Source organism: Vipera berus, assembly GCF_964194415.1.
Source record: "Vipera berus genome assembly, chromosome: 3".
Lineage (NCBI taxonomy): Eukaryota > Metazoa > Chordata > Lepidosauria > Squamata > Viperidae > Vipera > Vipera berus.
The window spans coordinates 205,673,080-205,699,610 of record NC_138204.1 but is presented as its reverse complement, the minus strand read 5'-3'; the positions used below and the strand labels follow the sequence as shown (position 1 = coordinate 205,699,610).

The 26,531-nt window shown below is 44.0% G+C and overlaps 1 long non-coding RNA gene across 2 annotated transcripts in view; it reads right to left on the bottom strand.

Moving 5' to 3' along the window:
• Window positions 1–246: 246 nt before the first annotated feature.
• LOC308665362 overlaps window positions 247–26,531 on the bottom strand; it is a 165,739-nt gene continuing 139,454 nt past the window's right edge. The window contains exons 4-7 of one of the 2 annotated variants that reach the window (XR_014025889.1): window positions 6,337–6,504; window positions 4,626–4,686; window positions 3,218–3,294; window positions 247–406 (exon numbers count right to left, since the gene is read on the bottom strand). This is a non-coding gene — a long non-coding RNA (uncharacterized lncRNA). The remainder of the gene's footprint in view (window positions 407–3,217; window positions 3,295–4,625; window positions 4,687–6,336; window positions 6,505–26,531) is intronic. The other variant, XR_014025890.1, reaches the window with a different exon arrangement.

Genomic DNA, 26,531 nt, shown 5'->3' with positions numbered 1-26,531 from the left:
TTTTTTCAGTGCTGTTGTAACTTTGAACGGTCAGTAAACGAACTCTTGTAAGTCAAGGACCACCTGTATTGGGCACCAAGAAAGACACGATTTTCCATCATCTCCACCCCCGTCATCCTATTCATTAGCTGTGAACCTATCCATGAACCTGGTTTTTGTTTGACGAAGGAATATTTAGGCAACGTGCAACACTTGTATGAAAGGCATTGTATAAAAAACATTCCAAGATTTTTTTATATGCTTTATTGTAGTAATGATTGCAATTAACGTGCTCACAAACTACTTTGCATTCAAAAATCCAACGGTCATCCTTGGCACTTGAATGTTGCTCTTTCCTAAAATGTAGATTATCGGTTTGGGTCTGGCCTGGAGAACGCTTGATCTTCACTGCACTTGTAATTTCTCTCTGTTAAGGAGAAGAAAAGAAACAGAGATTTCCCCCATTTAAAAGAAAATGGAACAGGAGTTTACCAAGATCTTGTGACTTAGATTCTAATTCTGTCTCTATATTTAACCAGCCACTACATCACTGATTCTTTTACCCATTCATTCTCTGGTGCTACATAGTTTATCATCCAGCAGAAATACCCTTTTTCATCTCACAGAGAATAAATGTCCAGTTTCACAAGAAACAGAAAGAAAAAAAACCAGTTAATATTTGATTGGCAAGAATCAGAAACCAGTAACACCTGCCTGTCTTGTGAAGCCATTCAGCTCCAATATGGTCTTGATAGCAATGTTTCTCACTCCTTTCTGTGATTTGTTGAAAACTATGCTATATTTAACTTATTGGTGCAAGAGTTCTCTTTGTTTTTTTCCTGAGACCCACTTCCCTTCCTCCTTAGGTTGGAATTATGGACGTGGGCTGCCATTTTTCAACTGAAGATTTTACGGCTGCAGTAGAGTTCAAAACACTTTAAATCCAATTGATCAGTCAACAACTGATCTTAAATGGATGGCACCATACTAGGGCTTTTCAGAGAGTGGCTGCGGTGTGAAATTGCTGAATAAAAAATACCAAGAGGTGTGAACTTATTAACCTGGGTTCCATGAGAGACTAAAAAGGAGGATTACAGGAAAATAATGACACTACAGAGAAGCTCAATGCTGCGAAATCTCTGCCTTTACTCCAGAATATGGTATTTATCCGAAAAGGGAACCAGTGGAACTCAAGGAAGATGAAAGACCTCTTGTGATAAAAGTAAGGAGATATACTTAAAGATATGGAAAGTTCCAATCACTGGAACTTTGTTGGCTGGAGCTTAGAAGAGCTGTAAGCTCAAAATATCTGAAGACAGCTGACTTGCTATCCTGTCAATTTCATCAACTAGGAAGAATACTATATTACATTCAGCCGAGGAGAAGAGAAGAGAGAACCTGGAGGGCACTAAGTTGGCTCTAATCAATTATTAATTCTTGATTTGGATGCAGTCCAGAACAACATACTTGTTCCTCTGGAAATCCAGTCAATACATGTGAAAGGTCTTAAATCTGAAGCCTAGGAAAACTTACCATTATTCTGTTCATTTCTTTCTCAATGGGCCAAAGTGTGGGAAAACACATCTTGCAGGTAATTTGAAGCTTTTCTGACGTTTCTTGGCTGCCCTTCTAAAGATTATTGGAAGTAACTTTGGTTGTAGACCACGGTGTGTGTGTGTGTGTGTGTGTGTGTGTGTGTCTAAGCTTGGCTACTTTAACACTTGTGGACTTCAACTCCCAGAATTCCCCAGCTAGCATGGCTGGCTGAAGAATTCTGGGAGTTGAAGTCCACAAGTCTTATAGTTGCCAAGCTTGGAGACCCCTGTTGTGGACCATGGGGAGAATGTCTGAGTATACATTTAACAAGTACCACAGATTGTACACGGAGTACAAAGATAGTCCTCGACTTACGACTACCATTGAGTCCCACATTTATATTGCTAAGTAGTTAAGTGAATATTGCCCGTTTTATCATCTTTCTTGCCACAGTTGTTAAAGGAATCACTGCAGCTGTTAACTTAGTAACACGGTTGTTAAGTGAAGCTGGCTTCCCCACTGTCTTTGCTTGTCAGAAGGTCGCAAAAGGGGATCACGTGACCCCGGGACACTGCAACCGTCATAAATATGAACCAGTTGCCAAGTAGCCGAATGTAAATCACATGATCATAGGAAGGCTGCAACGGTCACAACTGTGAAAAATGGTCATAAATCACTTTTTTCGGTGTTGTTGTAACTTCAAGCACCCACTAAACAGACTGCTGCAAGTCGAGGACTACCTGTATTGTAATTTACTCTCCCCCTTTTGATTCTATCTTTCTGTCCAACTTCTGAAACCGCAGACCACAAAGCTCTTTTGAAGACCAGGAGATGCAGTCTTGCCTAGAACTTTTATGATCCGTCGAAACTCAATTCTCTGAAGGAGAGAACTGGGTTGGATGACAAGAATTCAGTCATGCTGGGGGGAAAAATGAATACATTGATTACCTGAGGAGATTAAAAAACTTGGGGTGGTGGGGTGGAGTTTTCTTCTTTTCTCAGAAACTAACCTGGCATGTTAATTGTGTCTTTAAAAAAAAAGCTTTCCTGCTTAAATGACTATTCATAGTTTAGTTTTAACCCACAAGGTATGTATTTAAAGGCTAGCTTACTAAGAACAAACAATTTGGCTGGAAAGCCCCTCTCTTTGGCTACCTCAAATTTGCAAAAAAGGTGACAAGTCCATGTTGTGTATTTGAATACTGACACTTCAGAGAGGGGAAACACCAAATGCAAGAGCCACCAGGGAGATGTAAAAGAAGGTTAGGGTTTTCCGCTATTCATACTGAGAGTCCTTTCCATTTGGCCATGACTGAGTAGTTCTTATACATCACATATACCATTACTACTACTATTGTGATGATGTCACCATGACCACTGGAAGGAATTAGTGAATGTGTGGAAAGGAGGGGTCCAAAAATCCAGGATCAAGGACTTTGGGTATGTTCCTTCAGGATATGAGGAGATCCCAAGGAAAGACAAAGTTGCAACTACCAGGCACGCAAACAACTCTTTTAACTGTTCCTTGCATCATGTGCTATTGAAATTTCACTATATATATATATATAGATATATATATATATATAACTGTAGTTTCCAGCAGTTTCAGCAAATCTACCCCTTTAACTGATTCATCTGCTCCTGAGGAACTGACCAATTTAGACAGGAATTAAATAATAATTGTGATGTAAAAAATACCTACACTGTTTTCCTTGATTTTAGACTGCACGTCTGCTCCAAATCTCCATAGAAGAACTTTTTGTCTTGTGAAGGAGAGATCTGGAAAAAGTGCACTGGTTATTCTTGTAATGATTTGTTACAATGGTCAGCTACTTTTTCACCAAGGAGTTCTTTTGTTCTCAATTTGCACCTTACAGCCTCATCTCATGCGCTCGTGACTTCTCGTCTAGACTACTGTAATGCTCTCTACATGGGGCTGCCCTTGAAGTCCACTCGGAGGCCCCAACTGGTGCAAAATGCAGCCGCGCGAGTTGTGCTGGGGGTCTCCCGATACTCCCATGCTACACCTTTGCTCCGCCAGCTGCATTGGCTGCCGGTTGCCCTCCGGGTGAGATTCAAGGTGTTAGTAATGACTTACAAAGCCCTACATGGCATGGGTCCGGATTACCTACGGCAACACCTGCGGCCGGCGTCAACTTCCCTCCGTCCAGTGTGCTCCCACAGAGAGGGCCTCCTCAGGGTGCCACCGGTCAGAGAATGTCGATTGGTGGCCCCCAGAGGGAGAGCGTTCTCTGTGGGCGCGCCAGACCTGTGGAACCGCTTGCCGGTTGAGCTCCGGACGGCCCCCGACCTTCGCTCCTTCTGGCGCGACTTAAAAACATATCTATTCGAGCAGTTCTGACCTGGTCTGATGGGTTAGGGTTGGGGTTTTAATATGTTTTAATATTGTTTTAAACTGGGCTAAAATATTTAATCGTTTTTTAACTTTTGTATTCTGCTTTTTTATATTTATTGCCCTGTACACCGCCCTGAGTCCTTCGGGAGAAGGGCGGTATAAAAATATAAATAAATAAATAAATAAATAAATAAATAAATAAATAAATAAATAAATAAATAAATAAATAAATAAATCTAGTTGATCAGGCCCAGGGATGAGACCTCAGGAAACTAAAGCTCCGTACAGTTTGAATCAATATTCTTCTCAGCCAGTCTCACCATCTTACTAAGGGCAGAAACTTATGTCCCTCTGCTATTTTAACCTATAGTTCTCCTCAGCCCAAGTCAGCGGTCAAGAATTGTAGGAGCTTTAGTCCAAAAGTTACCAGGGGTAACAGGCTACTATCCTTGTTCTAACCACTATAAGGAACTGGCTAAGGAATGGTTTGGAAACCTCTTATAAGAAAGGCAACAGGTGTTTTTTTTTTGTGAGGCACTTGTTAAGACAAACGTTCGTGGATATTTCCCTAGTTTGGACATCTCAGCCCGTGTCATCAGTTACATTAATTAAACAGTAATACTTCAAAATATATTTGTGGTCCAGCTGGTGCCCCAGAGGATTTAATTAACAGCTCTGAATGGACTGAACCACTTAATTTAAGCAATTGCCCAAAGACCGTAGTTCTGACAACAAACAACCAGTGTTTACTTACCCTTGAGTCCTTTAGTATCTTTAGCTGGGAGTTCTCCAAGTTAAATTTCAATAAGAGGAAACTGGAAAACAAAGAAAAAGAGAAACATCACCACTAAAGAGGACCCAGATTGTTGGGGGCAATAAGCTGACTTTGTAAAAATGCCGCTTGCAGGCATATACATAGAATGAAGGCTATTGCTAAGCACATTGGTTTGTGCTTAAATTGTAAGCCACCCTGAGTCTTCGGAGAAGGGCGGGATATAAATGGGATTAAAATAAATAAATAAATAGACAAATAAGACTATTAGTCTTTGCATCATTCTCTACCAAAGTAGTAGTAGTAGTAGTAATAATAATAATAATAATAATAATAATAATAATAATAATAATAATAATAATAATAATAATAATAATAATAGTTGGAAGGGACCTTGGAGGTCATCTAGTCCAACCCCCTGCTCAGGCAGGAAACCCTATACCATTTCGGACAAATGGTTGTCCAGTCTCTTCTTGAAAATTTCCAGTGTTGAAGCATTCGCAGCTTCTGGAGGCAGGTTGTTCCACTGGTTAATTGTTCTAACTGTCAGGAAGTTTCTCTTTAGTGCTTGGTTGCTTCTCTCCTTGGTTAGTTTCCATCTGTTGCTTCTTGTCCTGCCTTTGGGCGCTTTGGAGAATAGCTTGACTCCCTCTTCTTTGTGGCTGCCAAATTAAATATTGTCCAATCCTACATTCAGTTTCTAATGCTAACTTGGATAAATGCCATTATTTGGAAACTTAAAAATGGCCAACGTATTAGGAAAAACTCTCAAAAAACTGAATATGAGGCGCTAAAGTGATGGGCTTGCACAAAAAGGCAAATGCAACTTGAATCTGGGCTAACTTACAGCAGGTGTCCAATTTAGCAAATAAAAAAATAAAAAGCCAAGACCCATGATTCCTTAGGGAATGACATTTGGGAAAACTGTGGCTGTTTCAGTGCTACTGGCCACTACTGCTGCACTACTGTGTTGTGCTGCAGTTATGTGATTTACATTCTCAACATTCTGTGGCAATTTCCCAGCCAATCTTGCAATCCCTTACTTGCTCACCCATCTAGAAGCAGCCACTTAACTGACTTCTGGGAAGCGGAGGGGAGGGGGGATGGATTCCCACAAAGAATCAGTGGGGAAGCCAGCAGGAAGTCGGAAGTCACTTGCTTTGGTCATTCTGTTTCTTTGTTTAGACAAGAAAACATCTCTGAAACGATGCCTGGGTTATTATTGGGCAGAGTTAGACTTCATTGCTTAAATGGCTCTGTAGATTTTCGGTAAAGAGAGCTCTGTTTTCTTGGAATTGTTTTAACAAAAGCGAAAGAACAAGCAGAACTTTATCTAACTGGAAGCAGCCACTCATTCATTTATCTTGGAACAAGAAAAAACAACATGTCAGTTGCCAAGCCCAAACTTTTCATCACATGACTGTGGGGGTGCTGCAACAGTTCTAAGCGTGAAGATCTGTCGTAAGTCACTTTTTTCAGTGCTGTTGTAACTTCCAATAGTCACTAAATGAATGGTTGAAAGTCGAGGACTACCTGCATTATATAAGTTTGAAGCCTGGAGTCAGTTATAAAGTAATACATAATTAAGTAATCTCTCTGAGGAGATGGGGGGTTCAGAAATGTGAAAAACAAAGACAAGGTAAAAAAATGTAATAAATACATAAATGAATACATAAATCATGCAAATGCTTACCGTATCTAAAGAACTGGGGAACAGAAAGACAAAAGGGCAATCTAACCCAGCTCTCTAAGCACAGCTAAGCACAGTTCCATCCCTACATCACTCTTTCTGATTCAATCATGTCGTTTCCATCACTTATCTAACGGGACTTTCTCTGGCCATTGTGCACCGTTCCAAAATCTGCAAAAAGCAAGAGAAGAAAACGGATTGTAATTACAGATTGACCTCAAAGATACCGTTCAGAAAACATGCAGTAATTGTTCAACATTATTATTTTTAGAACTATGTTCCACAATCTTCCCATTTTTCTACACAACAAACCTGCGAGGTTGGTTGGGATGAGTGAGAATGACTGCCTCCCCCCTCAAAAAAAAAAAATAACCCAAGGAGTCAAGGGTGGATTTATTGTGATCTTGTGGAAAAACCCAGGGAAGGGATCCAATACACGGCCTAAGAGCCATTGCTATGTCATAAATGCTCACCAATTTACTGCAGTTACTGAAAACAGCAAACTTTATTATAGTCATTCGAAACATACAGTTGAAATGCAATGCAGTAAAATCTTGATGGAAGCATAATGAAATCCCCAAAAGAAGAGAAATGAATTATGAATATGTCAGAATTGTGAATATGTCAGAATAGCAAATTCTGAGAACGACCAGGTCAGGAAAAACACCGTAATTGTTAAGACATTTTTGAACACAGCCTTTGACTTACAAGCATAGTTGAGCCCCAAATTTTCATTGTTAAGCACTGTTAAGTGAGTTTTGCCCCATTTTACAACACTTTAGCCACAGTTGTTAAACAAATCCCTGCAGTTGTTTTTAAGCAACTCCAACTTCCCCAATTGACTTTGTGGCTTGTCAGAAGCTAGCTGGGAAGGTTGCAAGTGGCGATCACAACCTTGGGACAATGCAATTGTCAGAAATATGTGCCAGTTGCCTGAACTTTGATCACACGAACATGGGGATGCTGCAATGGTCTTAAGTATGAAAACTAGTCATAAGTCACTTTTTTCAATGCTGCTGTAACTTTGAGCTGTCACTAAATGAACGGCTGTAAGTCAAGGACTACCTGTACAGACATTTTGAAATAAAATTTAAAAGATTAATTTGTATAATAATAAAAAATTGAAGATTATTTCAATTTGTCTTTTATCCCATGAATCTTTTTTTAATAAATACACATTTAAAACATGCAAGACAGTACTGTAAAATCCATCACGTAAGCCAATTTTAAATAAACAGAATTGGCTTGACACAGGTTAACCAATTTGCAGTACATAGCTCTTGCCAGGAAGAACTTTGCAACTGTTTTAGTTATATTCAGACTTTCATCTGAAAAGGAACAAGCAATGTAGAATAAACCATTTCTGCTTAGGAACCTTGTGAAGTAGTGGGCCCATATCAGGGGGGTGGGCAACTTAGCATCTTTAAGACTTGTGGACTTCAACTCCCAGAATTCCCCAGCCAGCATACTTCCTTATATCCCAATACAGAGTACAATACAGAAGGTCAGCAGTAATAGTTTCCAAAGGCTCAGTCATAAAAAAAAAACACCATTGGAAGATCAATGCACTGAGACTCTCTAATATAGATGAATACATCTATTATCTAGAAATAGATAATATAGTACATTAAAACAGGTTTTGCTAAAAGTAAGTGTAAACAGTTTTTTGCTCTTGGTTCTTGACATTGACAGCACAAGGAATTGCAGCATGACAATATAAAAGGAAAATTCCGTCTATTGGTGGTAGTTGATGAGAGCCAATTTGCTGTACTGGTTATGGCACCAGGTTAGAAATCTGGAGACTGGGAGTTCTAGTCCCACCTTAGGCATCAAAGCCGGCTGGGTGATCTTGGGCCAATCACCAGGAGATCATGAGTTCTAGTCCCGCCTTAGGCATCAAAGCCGGCTGGGTGATCTTGGGCAAATCATCAGGAGGCTGTGAGTTCTAGTGCCACCTAAGGCCTCAAAGCCGGCTGGGTGATCTTGGGCCAATCACCAGGAGGCTGTGAGTTCTAGTCCCACCTAAGGCCTCAAAGCCGGCTGGGTGATCTTGGGCCAATCACCAGGAGACTGTGAGTTCTAGTCCTGGCCTTAGGCATGAAAGCTGGCTGGGTGACTTTGGACCAGTTCCTTTCTCTCAGCCCTAGGAAAGAGGAGAGAATGGCAAACCACTTCTGAAATTTTGCCAAGAGAACTGCAGGAACCAGGCAGTCGCCAGGAATCAAAAACTGACTTAAAGGCACCTAACAAACAAACAAAAAGGAAGAAATATTAGGTGCTGGCAAAGATGATCCTCATAACTTTTTGCTATTCTTGGCAGGCAGAGTGCCGTTTCAAGCCCTTTCAAGGCAGGCCTCAAAGGACGATCAGACCCGATTTGTCCTTGTGGGTAATTCTCCAGTTGTGTGATCTTTCATGTGGACAGATGTACCAAAGGAACAAGGGGGACAGAAACACCGGTGTGCTTCTGTGGCTGCAGACCCACTGCAGGCCCACTCCTGCGAGCTGCCAAGTGACTTAGCTGGTTGGAGTGGCACTTATAACAAAAGAAGAGCTGTTCACCGCTTCCGCCTTGGCAGGGAAAGTGCCCGGTCCCGTTTCTTTAAAGCCAAGCTGTTCTTTTACGAAGATCCCAGCCGTTCAGGTAGGGGTTGGCAGAGAAGGGCAAAAGCAAACAGAAGCAGCAGTTCAATAGTTAGGCCCTGGAAGCTGCACGGCGTCCGCCGTGCTGCGACTACAGGTTGCCCTCGGCTTACAGACACTCGTTCAAAGTTACAACGACCCTGGAAAAAGCGACTTACGGCCGTTTTCACTCTGACCACCACTGCAGCCTCCCCACGGTCACGCGATCAAAATTCAGGTGCTCGGCACGTGGTTCATGTTTCTGACGGTTGTCGTATCCCGGGATCACGGGATCCCTTTTTGCAAACTAAATCCTCACGCTGGAAACTTGCAGACTAAATCCATTTATTTACACTACATGAGCGGTTTAACTTCCAGAGATAGGAAGAAATAGCACAATACTTCCCCACCCTGAGACAAAAGGCTACTATTTTTTTTTAAAGTAGTGCTCTTTTGATGGACAAGCTGAGCGACTCTATCTTCAAAAGATTAGGTATCCCCTTTGCTGCTTTTCAGGGAAATGATAGCACTTCATTTCCAAGAAGGACTGATGCCGTCACCTTGCTAATTCTGAGGAAACACAGGCCCTGGTAAGGCCTGAAGGGGGTATGCTCTTTGGAAAATTAAGTCAGGTCCCTTTAGGGTAAAAGACATTAAGAGAACAAAGACCCTGAGGCTAGGAGTAACAGAATAACAGAGTTGGAAGGGACCTAGTCCAACCCCCTACTCAAGCAGAAGACCCTATATCATTTCAAATAGTTGTCCAATCTTTTCTTTAAAAACCTCCAATGTTGGGGAACCCACAACTTCTGGAGGCAGGTTGTTCCACTGGTTAAAGCCAACACAGTGCTAGGCTGCATTAACAGAGGGAGAGAATCAAGATCACGTGAAGTACTAATACCACTTTACAATGCCTTGGTAAGGCCACACCTGGAATACTGCATCCAGTTTTGGTCACCACGATGTAAAAAAGATGTCAAGACTCTAGAAAGAGTACAGAGAAGAGCAACAAAGATGATTAGGGGACTGGAGGCTAAAACATATAGGGAACGGTTGCTGGAATTGGGTATGTGTAGTCTAATGAAGAGAAGGGTGAGGGGTGACATGATAGCAGTGTTCCAATATCTCAGGGGCTGCCACAAAGAAGAGGGAGTCAAGCCATTCTCCAAAGCACCTGAAAGCAGGACAAGAAGCAACGGATGGAAACTAGTCAAGGAGAGAAGCAACCTAGAACTAAGGAGAAATTTCCTGACAATTAGAACAATTAACCAGTGGAACAACCTGCCTCCAGAGGTGGTGAATGCTCCAACACTGGAAGTTTTTAAGAAGAGACTGGACAGCCATTTGCCTGAAATGGTATAGGGTTTCCTGCCTGAGCAAGGGGTTGGACTAGATGACCTCCAAGGCCCCTTCCAACTTCTTCTTCTTCTTCTTCTTCTTCTTCTTCTTCTTCTTCTTCTTCTTCTTCTTCTTCTTCTTATTATTATTATTATTATTATTATTATTATTATTATTATTATTATTATTATTATTATTATTATTATTATTATTATGAGCCTTGGTGGAGCAGTGGGCTAATGCCTCCTTAAGTAACACCAGCTGCCTGCAATTAGTGCAGGTTCGAGTCCCACCAGGCTCAAGGTTGACTCAGCCTTCCATCCTTCCCAGGTAGGTAAAATGAGGACCCAGATTGTTGGGGGCAATTAAGCTGACTTTGTAATAATGCCGCTTGGGGGGGGGGGGCTGAAAGCCCTAACAAGCAGGCATATACATAGAATGAAGGCTACTGCTAAGCTTGTAAGCCGCCCTGAGTCTTCGGAGAAGGGCGGGATATAAATGGAATTAAAATAAAAAATAAAAAAATAAAATTTGTTCTAACAGTCAGGAAGTTTCTCCTTAGTTGCTTCTCTCCTTAATTTCTATCCATTGCTTCTTGTCTTGCCTTCAGCTGCTTTGGAGGATAGCTTGACTCCCTCTTCATTGGGGCATCCCTTGAGATATTGGAACACTGCTATTGTGTCAATTGTAGTCCTTCTTATCATTAAACTAAACATACCCAGTTCCTGCAATTGTTCTTTGTATGTTTTAGCCTCCAGAGCTCTTCTCTGTACTCTTTCTAGAATCTCAATATCTTTTTTATATCATGGCGACCAAAACTGGATGCAGTATTCCCGGTGTGGTCTTACCAAAGCATTATAAAGCGGTACAGGTACTCCTCGACTTACAACAGCTTGCTTAGTGACTGTCTGAAGATACAATGGCACTGGAAAAAGTTACTTAAGCCCATTTTTGGTTGTAAGTCAAGGAGTACGCGTAAAAGATATGATCAGAGCCCTGCTGGACCAAACTCCTGGTCCACCTGGTTCAGCAGTCTGTTTTCACAGGGGCCAATCAACTGCGCCAGCCAGCTCACTACTCCCCAGAAGATGACTTTCATAGGGCTAATAGACACTGATCCCCATGACTTCCATGGCTTGGTCCATTTGAAGCCAGCCAAGCTGGTAACCCCACTTTCCTACACATCAGGGCTCTTCAAACTTGGCCTTTTTACGACTTGTGGACTTCTACTCCCAGAATTCCTCAGCCAGCGTGCGTGGCTGAGGAATTCTGGGAGTTGAAGTCCACAAGTCGTAAAAAGGGCCAAGTTTGAAGAGCCCTGTTATGTATCATCTCATAGCAGAAACTCTCCAAATCTCCAAGGTTACTTATTTAAGACAAGGAAGTCAAAGAACGGAGAGCTCAGGAAACCACAGCAATCTTGATTGAGCACTGAAATTATTACTATCAGATTCTGCAGAGAAATGAGGAAAAACCTACCAGCAGTAGCCTGGTATCAAAAATAAAAATCTATGCAAATCACTATTCTTAGGAAACAAAGACGAGAGCAGAAAAATTTGATGACGACTTTGCAGAAAGGAGCGCAAGAAAAAGTCTGCCCTGGGGCTATTTCTTCGGCTTGGCTGTTCTGCTTCCTCTTCCGCCATGTTCAAAATCAGTTACTCCTTTTTATATTAATCTAGGAGCCGCTTCAACACCAAAAGGCCTAAACTGGGCAGGGGGCAGTGCCTGGACTCACACTATCAACATACAATATTGCCCCCAACCCGCTTTGGAAAAGCTCAATGCTCCAATTTGTATCTGATGCTCTTCTCTGCATTGCTCCATGGTTCCTCCCAATTTTTCTTAAAAATTGGAATCTAGAATTGGACACAGTCCTCAAAGGAGTGTCTGACTATGGTATAATTAATCTATTATGTGCCGTGATATGGAAATTGCACTTCTGTTGATAGAACCTCAGTTACAATTGCCGTCGGGCCAGTGTTATCATGCTGCTGACTCACATCTATCTACAGATTAAGGGCTGCATTGAGAATCTGATGACATAAATCAAGAAAGTTCAGGCACCTTTGCCAGAACAATGACAGACCGTCATTTGAAATCCCACCAAGAGCTTCCAAATCTTGGTGGTTCACTATATGTATATATATTCCCTCCTGGCTAGTCTATGCATCTCGGGAGGTTACACGAGGCTGGCTCCTAGCAGTTATCAATGCCTCACTGAGTGAAGGGTACTTCCCTGCCGCCTTGAAAGAGGCGGTGGTAAGGCCCCTCCTTAAGAAACCTGCATTGGATCCAGCTATTTTAAACAACTTCCGTCCTGTCTCCAACTTTCGCTTTCTTGCGAAGGTCATTGAGAGCGTGGTGGCACGACAGCTCCCTTTGATCCTGGAGGAAGCTGAGTATCTGGATCCGTACCAATCGGGTTTCAGACCCGGGTATAGCACGGAGACGGCATTGGTCGCACTGGTGAATGATCTCTGGCGGGCCCGAGATAGAGGTTATTCCTCTGTCCTGGTCCTATTAGATCTCTCAGCGGCTTTTGATACCATCGACCACGGTATCTTACTGTGTCGTCTTGAGGGGTTGGGAGTGGGAGGCACCGTTCTGCGGTGGTTCTCCTCCTACCTCTCGGACCGTTCGCAGACGGTGTTAGCAGGGGGGCAGAGGTCAAGCCCTAGGCCCCTTAGTTGTGGAGTGCCTCAGGGATCGGTGCTCTCGCCCCTCCTGTTCAACATCTATATGAAGCCGCTGGGAGAGATCATCCGTGGCTTTGGGGTGAAATATCATCAATATGCTGATGATACCCAGCTTTTCATCTCCACCCCGAACCAACCCAGTGATGCCCTCGATGTGATGTCCCGCTGCCTGGAAGCGGGACAGATTTGGATGGGAAAGAACAGGCTTCGACTCAACCCGGCCAAGACTGAGTGGCTCTACATACCGTCATCTCGTTTAGTCCAAGAGGTTCCATCTTTGATTATAGGAGAGATGTTACCTCCCATTGATAGAGCACGCAATCTGGGCGTCCTCCTAGATTCACGACTCAGTTTTGAAGATCATATTGGAGTCGTGGCTAGGGGGGCATTTGCCCAGATTCGTCTAATATACCAATTGCGCCCCTTTCTGGACCGAGATGCCCTACGTACAGTCACCCACGCACTCGTTACCTCCCGTATAGACTACTGTAATGCTCTCTACATGGGGCTGCCCTTGAAGACCACCCGGAGGCTTCAACTGGTGCAGAGTGCAGCTGCACGGGTAGTGATGGGAGCACCCCGATACTCCCATATTACACCCCTCCTGCGTGAGCTGCATTGGCTACCGGTTGCCCTCCGGGTGAGATTTAAGGTGCTGGTACTTACCTTTAAAGCCCTACATGGCTTAGGCCCGGGATACTTGCAGGACCATCTGCTGCCGGGAACAAATTCCCATCGCCCAGTACGCTCACACAGAGAGGGCCTCCTCAGGGTACCGTCGGCTAGACAATGTCGGCTGGCGAACCCCAGGGGGAGGGCCTTCTCTGTGGGAGCGCCAGCCCTGTGGAACCAGCTCCCCCATGAGCTTCGGATGGCCCAAGATCTCCAGTCCTTTCGCCGCGGCCTCAAAACACTCCTTTTCCACCTGGCTGACCTGGACTGACAGGCATTTTAATTATATTTACAATTTTTAATTTATTTTTAATTTTTAATTTTAATTTATTGCACAGATGATTTTAATTTTATTTTTATCTTAATTTCTGTACTTATTATATGTTTTGTTGTTAGCCGCCCTGAGTCCTTTGGGAGATAGGGCGGGATATAAATCCCATTAATAAATAAATAAATAAATATGTGCCCTGATATTCTTCCCTGCAAGTTCTCTTTGGATGTCTGGAAAACAAACTTCCACCAAGGAATTTATGGAAGATTTCTTTTTGACTTCACCCCCAAGGCACAAAGAGTTTAGAGGCTGGCATGTAAATACAGCTCTCAGACATTTGCAGCCATTTATTAATTTCCGCCTTTGGTTAATGAGAGATGTTATCTTACTGACAGAAGTCTTGATTCATTAATGGTACTGAGTGAAAGAGTCTGCATTTAGTTTCTTCGAAGGTCACTGAAGGAGCACTCCAGAAAGCTCCCAAATCTTCAATTAACCCAAGGCGGGCAAGAAATATAAGGTGATAGTCACAGGGCACAAATGTGGCACGAAAGTCTCAAGTTCAATACTTGCTGATTGTGAGCGGAGACCAAATTCACCCTTCCTTGTACGAAGAGCCCTTTTAAATTAGTTCGGGGTTTTGACAAGTGAATTTTTTTTTATTCTTGGAAATCTCTAAGCAAAGGAAGGAAGGAAGGAAGGAGGGAGGAAAGGAAGGAAGGAAGGAAGGAAAGGGAGCGAGGGAGGGAGGGAGAAAAGGAAGGGAGAAGGAAGGGAGGGAGGGAGGGGGGAAGGAAGGAAGGGAAAAGGAAGGGGAAGGGAGGGAGAGAGGGAGGAAAAGAAGGGAGGGAAGAAAGGAAGGAAGGGAGGGAGGGAAGGAAGGGAAAAGGAACGAAGGAAGGGAAAAGGAAGGGGGAGGGAGGAAAGGAAGGAAGGAGAGGGAGGGAGGGAGGGAGGGAGGAGGGAAGGAAGGGAAAAGGAAGAGGAAGGAAGGGAGGGAGAGGGAAGGAAGGAAAGGGAGGGAGGGAAGGAAGGGAGGAAAGGATGGATGGATGGAGGGAGGGAGGGAGGGAGGAAAGGAAGGGAGGGAAGGGAAAAGGAAGGGCAAGGAAGGGAAGGAGGAAAGGGAGGAAGGAAGGGTGGGAGGGAGGGAGAGAAGGAAGGAAGGGAAAAGGAAGGGCAAGGAAGGGAGGGAGGAAGGAAAGGGAGGGAAGGGAGGGAGGGAGGAAAGGAGGGAGGGAGGGAGGAAAGGAAGGAAGGAAGGAGGGAAGGAAGGGAAAAGGAAGGGGGAGGGAGGGAGGAAAGTAAGGGAGGGAGGGAGGGAAGGGAAAGAGAGGGAAGGAAGGAAAGGGAGGGAGGAAGGGAAGGAAGGAAGGGAGGGAGGGAGGGAGGGAGGAAAGGAAAGAAGGAAGGAAGGAAGGAGAGGGAGGGAGGGAGGGAGGGAGGGAGGGAAGGAAGGAAAGTAAGTAAGTAAGTAAGTAAGTAAGTTCAAGTCCTGCCTTAGCCATGAAAGCCAGCTTAGTGACCTTGGGCCAGTCACTGTCTCTCTCAGCCCAGTTCACCTCACAGGGTTGTTGTTATGGGGAAAATAGCAGGAGAAGGTGTGTTGGATATGTTTGCCACCTTCAGTTATTTGTAAACATAATAAAGGCTGGGTATAAATACATACCCCTTCATGGATTACTGCCTTGTCGTGGCGAAGGGGCTTGCGTAATTCAATGAAGCTATGAGCTATGCCGTGCAGGGCCACCCAAGACGGACAGGTCATAGCAGAGAGTTCTGACAAAACGTGATCCACTGGAGAAGGAAATGGCAACCCACTCCAGTATCTTGCCATGAAAACCCTATGGACAGTACCAAAAGGCAAAACGATATGACGCTGGAAGATGAGCCCCTCAGGTCGGAAGGCGTCCAATATGCTACTGGGGAAGAGCAGAGGGCTAGTACTAGTAGCGCCAGAAAGAATGAAGCGACTGGGCCAAAGCCGAAAGGACGCTCAGCTGTGGATATGTCTGGTGGTGAAAGGAAAGTCCGATGCTGTAAAGATTCTTTCTCCATAGGAACTTGGAATGTAAGATCCATGAATCAAGGAAAGCTGGACGTGGTCAAACAAGAGATGACAAGACTGAACATTGACATCTTAGGTATCAGCGAACTAAAATGGACAGGAATGGGTGAATTTAATTCAGATGACCATCAGGTATACTACTGCGGGCAAGAATCCCTCAGAAGAAATGGAGTAGCCTTCATAGTCAATAAAAAAGTAGGAAAAGCAATACTGGGATACAACCCTCAAAATGACAGAATGATCTCAGTTCGAATCCAAGGCAAACCATTCAATATCACAGTAGTCCAGGTCTATGCCCCAACCACCAGTGCTGAAGAGGATGAAATTGACCGGTTCTATGAAGCCTTACAGCACCTTATAGAACTAACACCCAAAAATGATGTCCTTATCATCATGGGAGATTGGAATGCTAAAGTAGGAAGCCAAAAGATAACTGGAATAACAGGCAAGTTTGGCCTTGGAGTACAAAATGAAGCAGGGCACAGGCTGATAGAATTTTGTCAAGAGAATACGATGGTCATAGCAAACACTCTTTTCCAACAACCCAACAGACGGCTTTACACATGGACATCACCAGACGGTCAACACAGAAATCAGATTGACTATATGCTCTGCAGCCAAAGATGGAGAAGCTCTATACAGTCAGTAAAAACAAGACCAGGAGCTGACTGTGGCTCAGACCATGAGCTTCTTGTTGCAAAGTTTAGGCTTAAATTAAAGAAAGTAGGGAAAAGCGCTAGGCCAGTCAGGTATGAATTAAATCATATCCCTGTTGAATATACAGTAGAGGTGACAAATAGATTTAAGGAATTAGATCTGATAGACAGAGTGCCTGAAGAACTATGGACAGAGGTTCGCAACATTGTACAAGAGGTAGCAACCAAAACCATCCCAAAGAAAAAGAAATGCAAGAAAGCAAAATGGCTGTCTGAGGAAGCTTTGCAAATAGCTGAGGAAAGGAGGGAAGCGAAAGGCAAGGGAGAAAAAGAAAGATATGCCCAATTAAATGCAGAATTCCAAAGAATAGCTAGAAGAGATAAGAATGCCTTCTTAAATGAACAATGCAAAGAAATAGAAAAAAACAATAGAATAGGGAGGACCAGAGAGCTTTTCAAGAAAATTGGAGAGATGAAGGGAACGTTCCATGCAAAAATGGGCATGATAAAGGACCAAAATGGCAGGGACCTAACAGAGGCAGAAGAGATTAAGAAGAGGTGGCAAAATTACACAGAAGAACTATACAAGAATGAGCTTAATGTCCCTGATAATCACAATGAGGTCGTCACTGACCTCGAGCCAGACATCCTAGAATGTGAAGTGAAGTGGGCCTTAGAAAAGCTGAGCAACAACAAAGCTAGTGGAGGTGACAGTATTCCAGCTGAGCTATTCAAAATCTTAAAAGACGATGCAGTAAAAGTGCTACACTCAATTTGCCAGCAAATTTGGAAAACTCAACAGTGGCCACAGGATTGGAAAAGATCAGTTTACATTCCAATTCCAAAGAAAGGCAGTGCCAAAGAATGTTCAAACTATCGCACCATTGCACTCATTTCTCATGCTAGTAAAGTTATGCTTAAAATTCTACAAGCTAGACTCCAGCAGTATGTGGATCGAGAACTACCAGAAGTACAGGCAGGATTTCGAAGAGGCAGAGGAACTAGAGATCAAATTGCTAACATACGCTGGATCATGGAGAAAGCTAGAGAGTTCCAGAAAAACATCTACTTCTGCTTCATTGACTATGCTAAAGCCTTTGATTGTGTGGATCATAACAAACTCTGGCAAGTTCTTAAAGAGATGGGCATACCAGACCATCTTATTTGTCTCTTGAGAAACCTATATGTAGGCCAAGAAGCAACAGTGAGAACTGGACACGGAACCACTGATTGGTTCAAAATTGGGAAAGGAGTCCGGCAAGGCTGCATACTGTCGCCTTGCCTATTTAACTTATATGCAGAGCACATCATGAGAAAGGCAGGGCTAGATGAATCAAAAGTTGGAATTAAGATTGCCGGAAGAAACATCAACAACCTAAGATATGCAGATGATACCACTCTAATGGCAGAAAGTGAAGAGGAACTAAAGAGCCTCTTGTTGCGAGTGAAGAAGGAGAGTGCAAAATGTGGGTTGAAACTAAACATTAAGAAAACCAAGATCATGGCATCTGGCCCTCTCAATTCCTGGCAAATAGATGGGGAAGAAATGGAGGTAGTGACAGATTTTATTTTCCTGGGCTCCAAGATCACTGCAGATGGGGACTGTAGCCAAGAAATTAAAAGACGCTTGCTCCTGGGGAGGAAAGCCATGGCAAATCTAGACAGCACACTAAAAAGCAGAGACATCACCCTGTCAACAAAAGTACGTATAGTCAAGGCTATGGTCTTCCCAGTTGCAATGTATGGCAGTGAAAGCTGGACCATAAGAAAGGCTGAGCGCCAAAGAATTGAAGCCTTTGAACTATGGTGCTGGAGAAGACTCCTGCGAGTCCCTTGGACTGCAAGGCGATCAAACCGGTCAGTCCTAGAGGAGATCAACCCTGACTGCTCTTTAGAAGGCCAGATCCTGAAGCTAAAACTCAAATACTTTGGCCATCTAATGAGAAGGAAGGACTCACTGGAGAAGAGCCTAATGCTGGGAAAGATTGAGGGCAATAGAAGAAGGGGACGACAGAGAATGAGGTGGTGGGATGGAGTCACTGAAGCAGTAGGCGTGAGCTTAAATGGACTCCAGAAGATGGTAGAGGACAGGAAGGCCTGGAGGAACATTGTCCATAGGGTCGCGATGGGTCGGACACGACTTCGCAACTAACAACAACAACATAAATACATAAATATAAATAAGCACAATGTTCCAATATATTCATTCAGGTTCCAGGACAACCCAGAACAGGTAAATTAAGATAGCTTAGGATGTGAAGATGAACAAGCAGTTCTATTTTTCTGAGGTTGGAGTAGTGCTAACCACACGACACCTGAGTCATGCTTTTGAAGAATGAATGATTGTAAAATGGTCACACGTGCTAGAAAAGTTACATGGGTGTTGAAACCAGAGTCAACGGAAAGGGAGGAGGTGGCCTTGCAACGACTGGGACCGAGTTGCAAAACAAGAAAGTCTTGGTTTCAATCAATATATGTGTGTGTGTGTGTGTGTGTGTGTGTGTGCAAGTGTGAAAAGTTCTTTCTCTTGTGCTGTCAAAATTAGCCCCTGTGTTCCTATAAATGAGTGAGGGTACTTTTCAGAACATCTGGCTGGCTTCCATGCAAAAAATGCCAATGCCTGCATTCCTTTTAAATACAGAATAGAATACAGAATAAAAGAGTTAGAAGGGATTTTGGAGGTCTTCTAGTCCAACCCACTGCTCAGACAGGAGATCCTATACCATGTCAGACAAATAGCTGTCCAGTCTTCTCTCGAAAACCTCTAGCGATGGAGCATCCAAAATGTCTGAAGGCAAGCCATCCCACTGGTTAATTGTTCTCACTGTCAGAAATTTCTCCTTAGTTCTAGGTTGCTCCTCTCCTTGATTAGTTTCCATGCACTGTTTCTTGTCCTGACTTTCAGGTGCTTTGGAGAATAGCTTGACTCCCTCTTCTTTGTGGCATCCCCTCAGATATTGGAAGAGTACTATCTCTTCATTAAAGTAGACATACCCAATTCCTGCAGCTGTTCATTAGCCCCCTAATCACCTTTGTTGCTCTTCTCTGCACTCTTGCTAGAAGAGCAGGGGGCCTTCAAGCTTGGCCCTTTTATGACTTGTGGACTTCAACTCCCAGAATTCCCCAGCCAGGCACGCTGGCGGAGGAATTCTGGGAGTTGAAGTCCACAAGTCACAAAAGGGCCAAGCTTGAAGACCCCTGTTCTAGAGTCTCAACATCTTTTCTCCATTGTGGTGACCAAAAATGGACACAGTATTCTAAGCGTGGTGATACCAGCAGTCTCACTTTTTGTCGTCTTAATGCTATCCCCTCCGTTGATGCAGCCTAGAATGGCATGGTTAAGTGATGGTTACCTAGATCCCTCTCACAGCTGCTACTGTTGAGCCAGGTACCACTTATTCTATACCTGTGCATTTGGTTTTTCCTGCCTAAGACCAGAACTTTACTTTTTCTCACCACTGAACTGCATCTTGTTGGATAGGGCCCAATACTCAAATCTGTCAGGTCAAGACAATCAAGGTTGGGAAAGAATGAACCTTCCCTGCAAAGCTGTCCTGTACATAATATCTCAGGGTGGTGAGCAGTGTAATTCAGGATATGTGTAGGGGGCATCACGTTGGGGAAGACTACCTACCTACTAGGCACTACTTCCTTGGTAAAGCTTACTTCCCTTCTGAAAGCCACTCTCCTCTCCAGTTCACTTAAAAGAACACATGCAAATGATTTAAAAAACCCAGCTGTCAATCAAGGAAACACAAACCAAGTTACAGAGGAAATAGTAATGTGGTGACAGTTGAATACGCAGAGTAAAAACCAGCTATGAATTCTGTTTATCTTATTTCTAAGAAAATGAAGTGTGTTGAGAGAGAGAGAGAGAGAGAGAGAGAGAGAGAGAGAGAGAGAGAGAGAGAGAGAGAGAGAGAGAGAGAGAGAGAGAGAGAGAGAGGGAGAGAGAGAGAGAGAGAGAGAGCGCGAAGGGCAGAGAGAAAGTACATATCGAGAAATTAAAGCTATCTGCCTCAAGAGCTCCATGCTATGTGACTTTACTTGCTAAAACAAACAAACAAAAGCCCTTGAAATTTGGAGCATCATCTGTTCTTCTCTCGCTAGCACCATGTCCCACAGGGAACATAAAACCTGGGAATAACAAAGTTGGGAGGGACCTTGGAGGTCTTCTAGTCCAACTCCTGCTCAAGCAGGAGACCCTATACTATTTCAGACAAATGGCTGTCCAGTCTCTTTTGGAAAGCCTCTGGTGTCGGAGCAAAATCAACTTCTGAAGGCAAGCCGTTCCATTGATTGATTTTGCTCTCACCGTTTGGAAGTTTCTCCTTAATTCTAGGTTGCTTCTCTCCTTGGTTAGTTTCCATCTATTGCTTCTTGCCTTGCCTTTCGGTGCTTTAGATTGAAAATAGTTGGACCCCCCTCGTCTTTGTAGGAGCCCTTCAAATACTGGAAATACTTCTATCGTTTCATTAGACATAGCCAATTCCTGTAACCCTTCTTCGTACGGTTTAGCCTCCAGTGCCCTCACCATCCCTGTTGCTTTTCTCTGCACTCTTTCCCGAGTCTCAACATCTTTTTTTATATTGTGGTGAACCAAAACTGGATGCAGCGTTCCACGTGCGCTCTTACTAAGGCTTCGTAAAGCGGTACTAGAACTTCACGTGATCTTAATTCTTATCCCTCTGTCAATGCAGCCTAGGACTCCGTTGGCTTTTTTTTTGGGGGGGGGGGTGTTTTGCTGCCACACAGAAATAATCTGGCACTGCCTGAACTCAAAATTAGCTGCCCTCCTAATGAGACACATCTCGTCCCACTAAGTTCTTTCAGGAGGGCAAGCCCGAAGAGTCCATGCCTTTCCAAGTCCATTTCATCAGAAGATAACGGGGAATTGTGCCTCAAAAGTTTGGTAAGCAGCATTTTTTTTTCCCCTTCCTTCTCCACTCAGGAATAATGATGGAGATGGTACCGTAGTTCTAAACAACCCAGGAACGCCAGCTAGAGGCATGTTGCTTAAAAACACAAAGAATGTTGTGTACGGGTCCTTCTTTACCACAAAGTTTTTCGACAGCCCTGGAAACAAGAAAGCCCTGTCTTGTCTTGTGAAAGCACAGATTCAATTTTTTATTTTTTTATTTTTTTTTTGGTCGTCCGTGATGGAAGCTGCACACGTGGGCCTCTCGTCTTTCCCTTCTGTGAGTTTCTCATGGTACGGAAAGGTAAGCTGCTGTTAATTTTCCCCAACCGGTTGAAATTTTTTGCATACACCCACAGGAGAGAGGGTTGGTAATTCCTTCGCGCGCAGACCAGAGACCCATTTCCCCAACTATGCTGCATCTACATAGTGTGAGGGAAAGAGTTTAAAAAATGAAAAAAAAAAAAAAAGAAATTCTGACTCATTCACAACGCTATCATTTTTATTAAACGCACTCAGTCATCTGGTTAGGAAATCCCAGGTACTAGAATAAACTGCTTGGTGGGGTTTCATTTTTTTTCAGAAAAAAAAAGGAGGAGGGGGAGAGATAACAGAGCAGGGAACGATTGTGGGAGAAAAACGAAAAACAAGGAAAAACAAGAAAAACTCAGGACAGAACAGACTGACAAGAGTTGGAAGGGACCTTGGAGGTCTTCCAGTCCCTGTTTCCTCCTTTTTATCAACCAGCACAAAAAGTCTCACTGAGATTCCCCCTTCCTAATTATGGAACTACAACAGATCTGGGAATTTCATGGCTCCGAGCCACATCCAAACTCTTTGGCTGTCGTTGTTCGTCCTCCCTGAGGTCAACTGCAAATTAGAAATCAAATGTAAATAAGCCTACACCAGGGGTAGGCAACCTTGGCTCTTTTATGACTCGTGGACTTCAACTCCCAGAATTCCTGAGCCAGCCATGCTGAGGAGAAAGGGAGAGGTTTCCAAGCTGAGCCATGCTGGCTCAGGAATTCTGGGAGTTGAAGTCCACGAGTCATAAAAGAGCCAAGGTTGCCTACCCCTGGCCTATACCATGGACACAATACAACAGCATTGCTTTTATTTTGAAGGCGACTATTATTATTATTTTTCCAATTTACACGTGTGTGTGTGTCTGTGTGTGTCTGTGTGTGCGCGTTTGCGTTCGCGCGCACCTATGCATCTTCACAGCCCAACTGGTTGGGCCCTTCAAAACACGTTTGAGTTTTCCATGTGGTCCCTTGGAAAAATTAATTGCCCACCCCTGAACTAGAAGTATATTCCTCCTTGCATTTGCTGAAAACAGCTGATATTATACATGGTTATGAGGGGTCCTTGGTGCTCTCTGAGCTTGGCTGTTTTCTTGCAGACGTTTTAGTACCAAACTAGATAATATCATCAGTGCCCTGATGATGTTACGTAGTTTGGGTAATGAAACATCTCCAAGAAAACCACCAACCTCAGAGAGCACCAAGGACCCATAGTTCAACCTACAGTTCAACACGTTTTCTCCTTTATTGATAAATGGTTATGACATACATATAATCCTTGATGTATGACCATTGGATCATTCAAAGTTATGACGGCACTGAAAAAAGTGAGTTACAACTAGTCCTCCCATTTAGGACCACGGCAGAGTCCTGCGGTCATAATTCAGGCGCTTGGCAACTGGCATGTATTTACAATGGCTGCAGTGTTCTGGGGTCACATAATCACCACCTGTGACCTTCCTAGCTGGCGTTCAAGAAGCAAAGTAAGGGAGGTTGGGTTCGCTGACCAGTCACATGATTTACTTAATGACCAAAGCAAAAAAAAAAAAAAACAGGGAGAAAATCAGGTATGGCTATGTGATGAAGCACTTAACTACATTGCTTCAGCCCAATTGGGGTCGTATGTCAAGGACTACCTGCAATCAGATAGTTGATTAAGAGCCATGGTGGCGCAGTGGTTAGAATGCAGTACTGCAGGATAATTCTGCTGACTGCCGACCACCAGCAGTTTGATTCTCACTGGCTCAAGGTTGACTCCGCCTTCCATCCTTCCGAGATCAGTAAAATGAGGACCCAGATGGTCAGGGGCAATATGCTGACTCTGTAAACCGCTTAGAGAGGGCTGTATAGTGCTATGAAGCAGTATATAAGCTTAAGGGCTATTGCTATCAATGTCACCCCCAAGGCTCTCCACGGGTTCACCTCTCCCCCTTCCCAGAAACTTGGCACGGGCCCCCTTTTCCCATCTACCCTCAGCTCTTTCTGATTCAGCCAAGCCAGGGCTAAGAAATGTGGAATGACTACACGGGGTAATTTTAGCCCCACCAGACAAGTATCTCTATCAGGCTCAGACAGATGGTGACCTGTAAGGAAAGCAGAGCACCAATGAACCAAGTCTGAAGCTTGCCTGCAGCTGAAAATAATTAGGGACCGTTGTGGGGCATCCAATTTGATGGACGAGCGAGTGCCAAATTGCACACTATTTCTTGGACAGTGCTGAGCACACCCTGACTCAGTCCACACCTTTCACGCTTAAGCAAATGGATTGCTCAAATTTACGCAGCTGAAAAAAGCAACTGCAGGTCCGAAGCCAATTCGGTATCCTGTTTTAAAAATAATAATAATAATAATAATAATAATAAGTGCACAAGGGCAACATTTAAGATCTTCCAGATAGGTTCAACAGTCACAACAATTCATCCTGAATGTTCTAGCAGGAAGAGCTGAAGTGAGGGTCTGCTACTAAGTGAAACAGTTGTTAAGGGAGCTTTGCTCCATTTTCTTGCCAAGTGAATCGCTGCAGTGGTTAAGCTAATAACGCAGTTGTGTAAGCGAAGCTGGCTTTGCCCATTGGCTTTGCTGGTCAGAAAGTCGCAAAAGGGGATTCCAGAACATTGCAACCGTCATAAATGCAGGCCAGTTGCCAAGTGTCCAGTTTTGATCCCATGACCGTGGGGATGCTCAACAGCTGTAATTGTGAAAAAAAATCATGAGACACTTTTTCTGTGCCGTTTTAAACTCTGAACGGTCACTAAATTTTAAGTAGAAAACTACCCATACTTGCAAACTTGAATGTTCAAGGACAAGGCAGATACACCTCAACATGCAAGTATTAGGACGTAGGTAAACCAAACTCAGTTCGAAAGCACATAAAAATGCAAGTAGGAAAATAGGGACCACTACAGTGGGAAGGTAACAGCGTTCCGTGCGCCTTTGGCGTCTAGTCATGCCGGCCACATGTCCACGGAGACGTCCTCGGACAAGCACTGGCTCTTCGGCTTTGAAACGGAGATGAGCACCGGCCCCTAGTCGGAAACGACTAGCACGCATGTGCGGGGGAACCTTTTACCTTTACCTAAACCAAACTCAGGGCTCCAGCACCCTTTCCCTGCCCCTTCCCCCCCCCCCCCCCCCGTTCTCCAAGCAGCTTTGCTTATGTCTGAACACACGTTTCAGACATTCCCAGAAACCTATTCCTGGCATAATGGCTTCACCACCAAACAATCTGCTATGATCAGCTGTGACAAGTTGCTTGATGGACAACAAGTGAACTGATTAACCTTTGAGCGGCCGTAACTCAGCTTTAAACAGAGCAGGGTTGTCTTTTCAGGGCAACATGTCTGTGTAGAGCTGGCAACCTGATCTTAAACGTAACAGAACACTGTAATTGGGATGGCATCCTCGGCTAAAGACAACCAGGCAGCTCCTGTCTGACACCCATGCTTTTTCCAAGGCCTTTAAGTCCATTTTACTTCAGCTTGATCTGTGACACATTTGGAAAAGCCTTCCATAACTGAAAGATATCTGAGAGCCAAGGGAGATTCTGGATGTAATCAGTAGGCGTGTCTCTGCTGGAATAACAGAGTTGGAAGGGACCTTGGAGGTCTTCTAGTCCCACCCCCTGCTCAAGCAGGAAACCCTATATCAGGGGCCTTCAAACCCGGCCCTTTTATGACTTGTGGACTTCAACTCCCAGAATTCCTCAGCTAGCATGCCTGGCTGAGGAATTCTGGGAGAAAAGTCCACATGTCATAAGAGCACCAAGTTTGAAGACCCCTGCCCTATATCATTTCAGACAAATGGTCGTCCAATGTCTTCTTAAAAATCTCCAGTGTTGGAGCACTCACAACTCCTGGAAGCAAGTCATTCCACAGGTTAATTGTTCTCATCATTACAAAATTTCTCCTTAGTTTTAAGTTGTTTCTCTCCTTGATTAGTTTCTATCCATTGCTTCTTGTCCCGCCTTCAGGTGTTTTGGAGAATAGGTTGACCCCCTCTTGTTTTGGACAATTCTGCAGTTTTGGAAGACTGCTACCACATTATCCCTAGTCCTTCTTTTCATTAAGTAGACATACCCCATTCCTGCAAACACTCTTCAGACGTTTTGGCCTCCAGTCCCCTAATCATCTTTGTTCTTCTCTGCACTCTTTTTTATAGTGTGGCAACCAAAACTGGATGCAATATTCCAAGTGTGGTCTTACCAAGGCATTATAAAGTGGTATTAATACATGACCTTGCTTCTAAAAGGTAAAGGTAAAGGTTCCCCCGCACATGCGTGCTAGTCGTTTCCAACTCTAGGGGCCGGTGCTCATCTCTGTTTCAAAGCCGAAGAGCCAGCGCTTGTCCGAGGACATCTCCGTGGTCATGTGGCCGGCATGCCTAGACGCCAAAGGTGCACGGAACGCTGTTACCTTCCCACCGTAGTGGTCCCTATTATTCTACTTGCATTTTTACGTGCTTTCGAACTGCTAGGTTGGCAGAAGCTGGGACGAGTAACAGGCGCTCAATCTGTTACGCAGCACTTGGGGTTCGACCCGCCAAAACTGCCGACCATCTGATCGACAAGCTCAGCGTCCAACCCACTAAGCCACCACGTTCCTCTGACCTTGCTTCTATCCCTCTCTTAATGGAGCCTAGGACTGTGTTGGCTT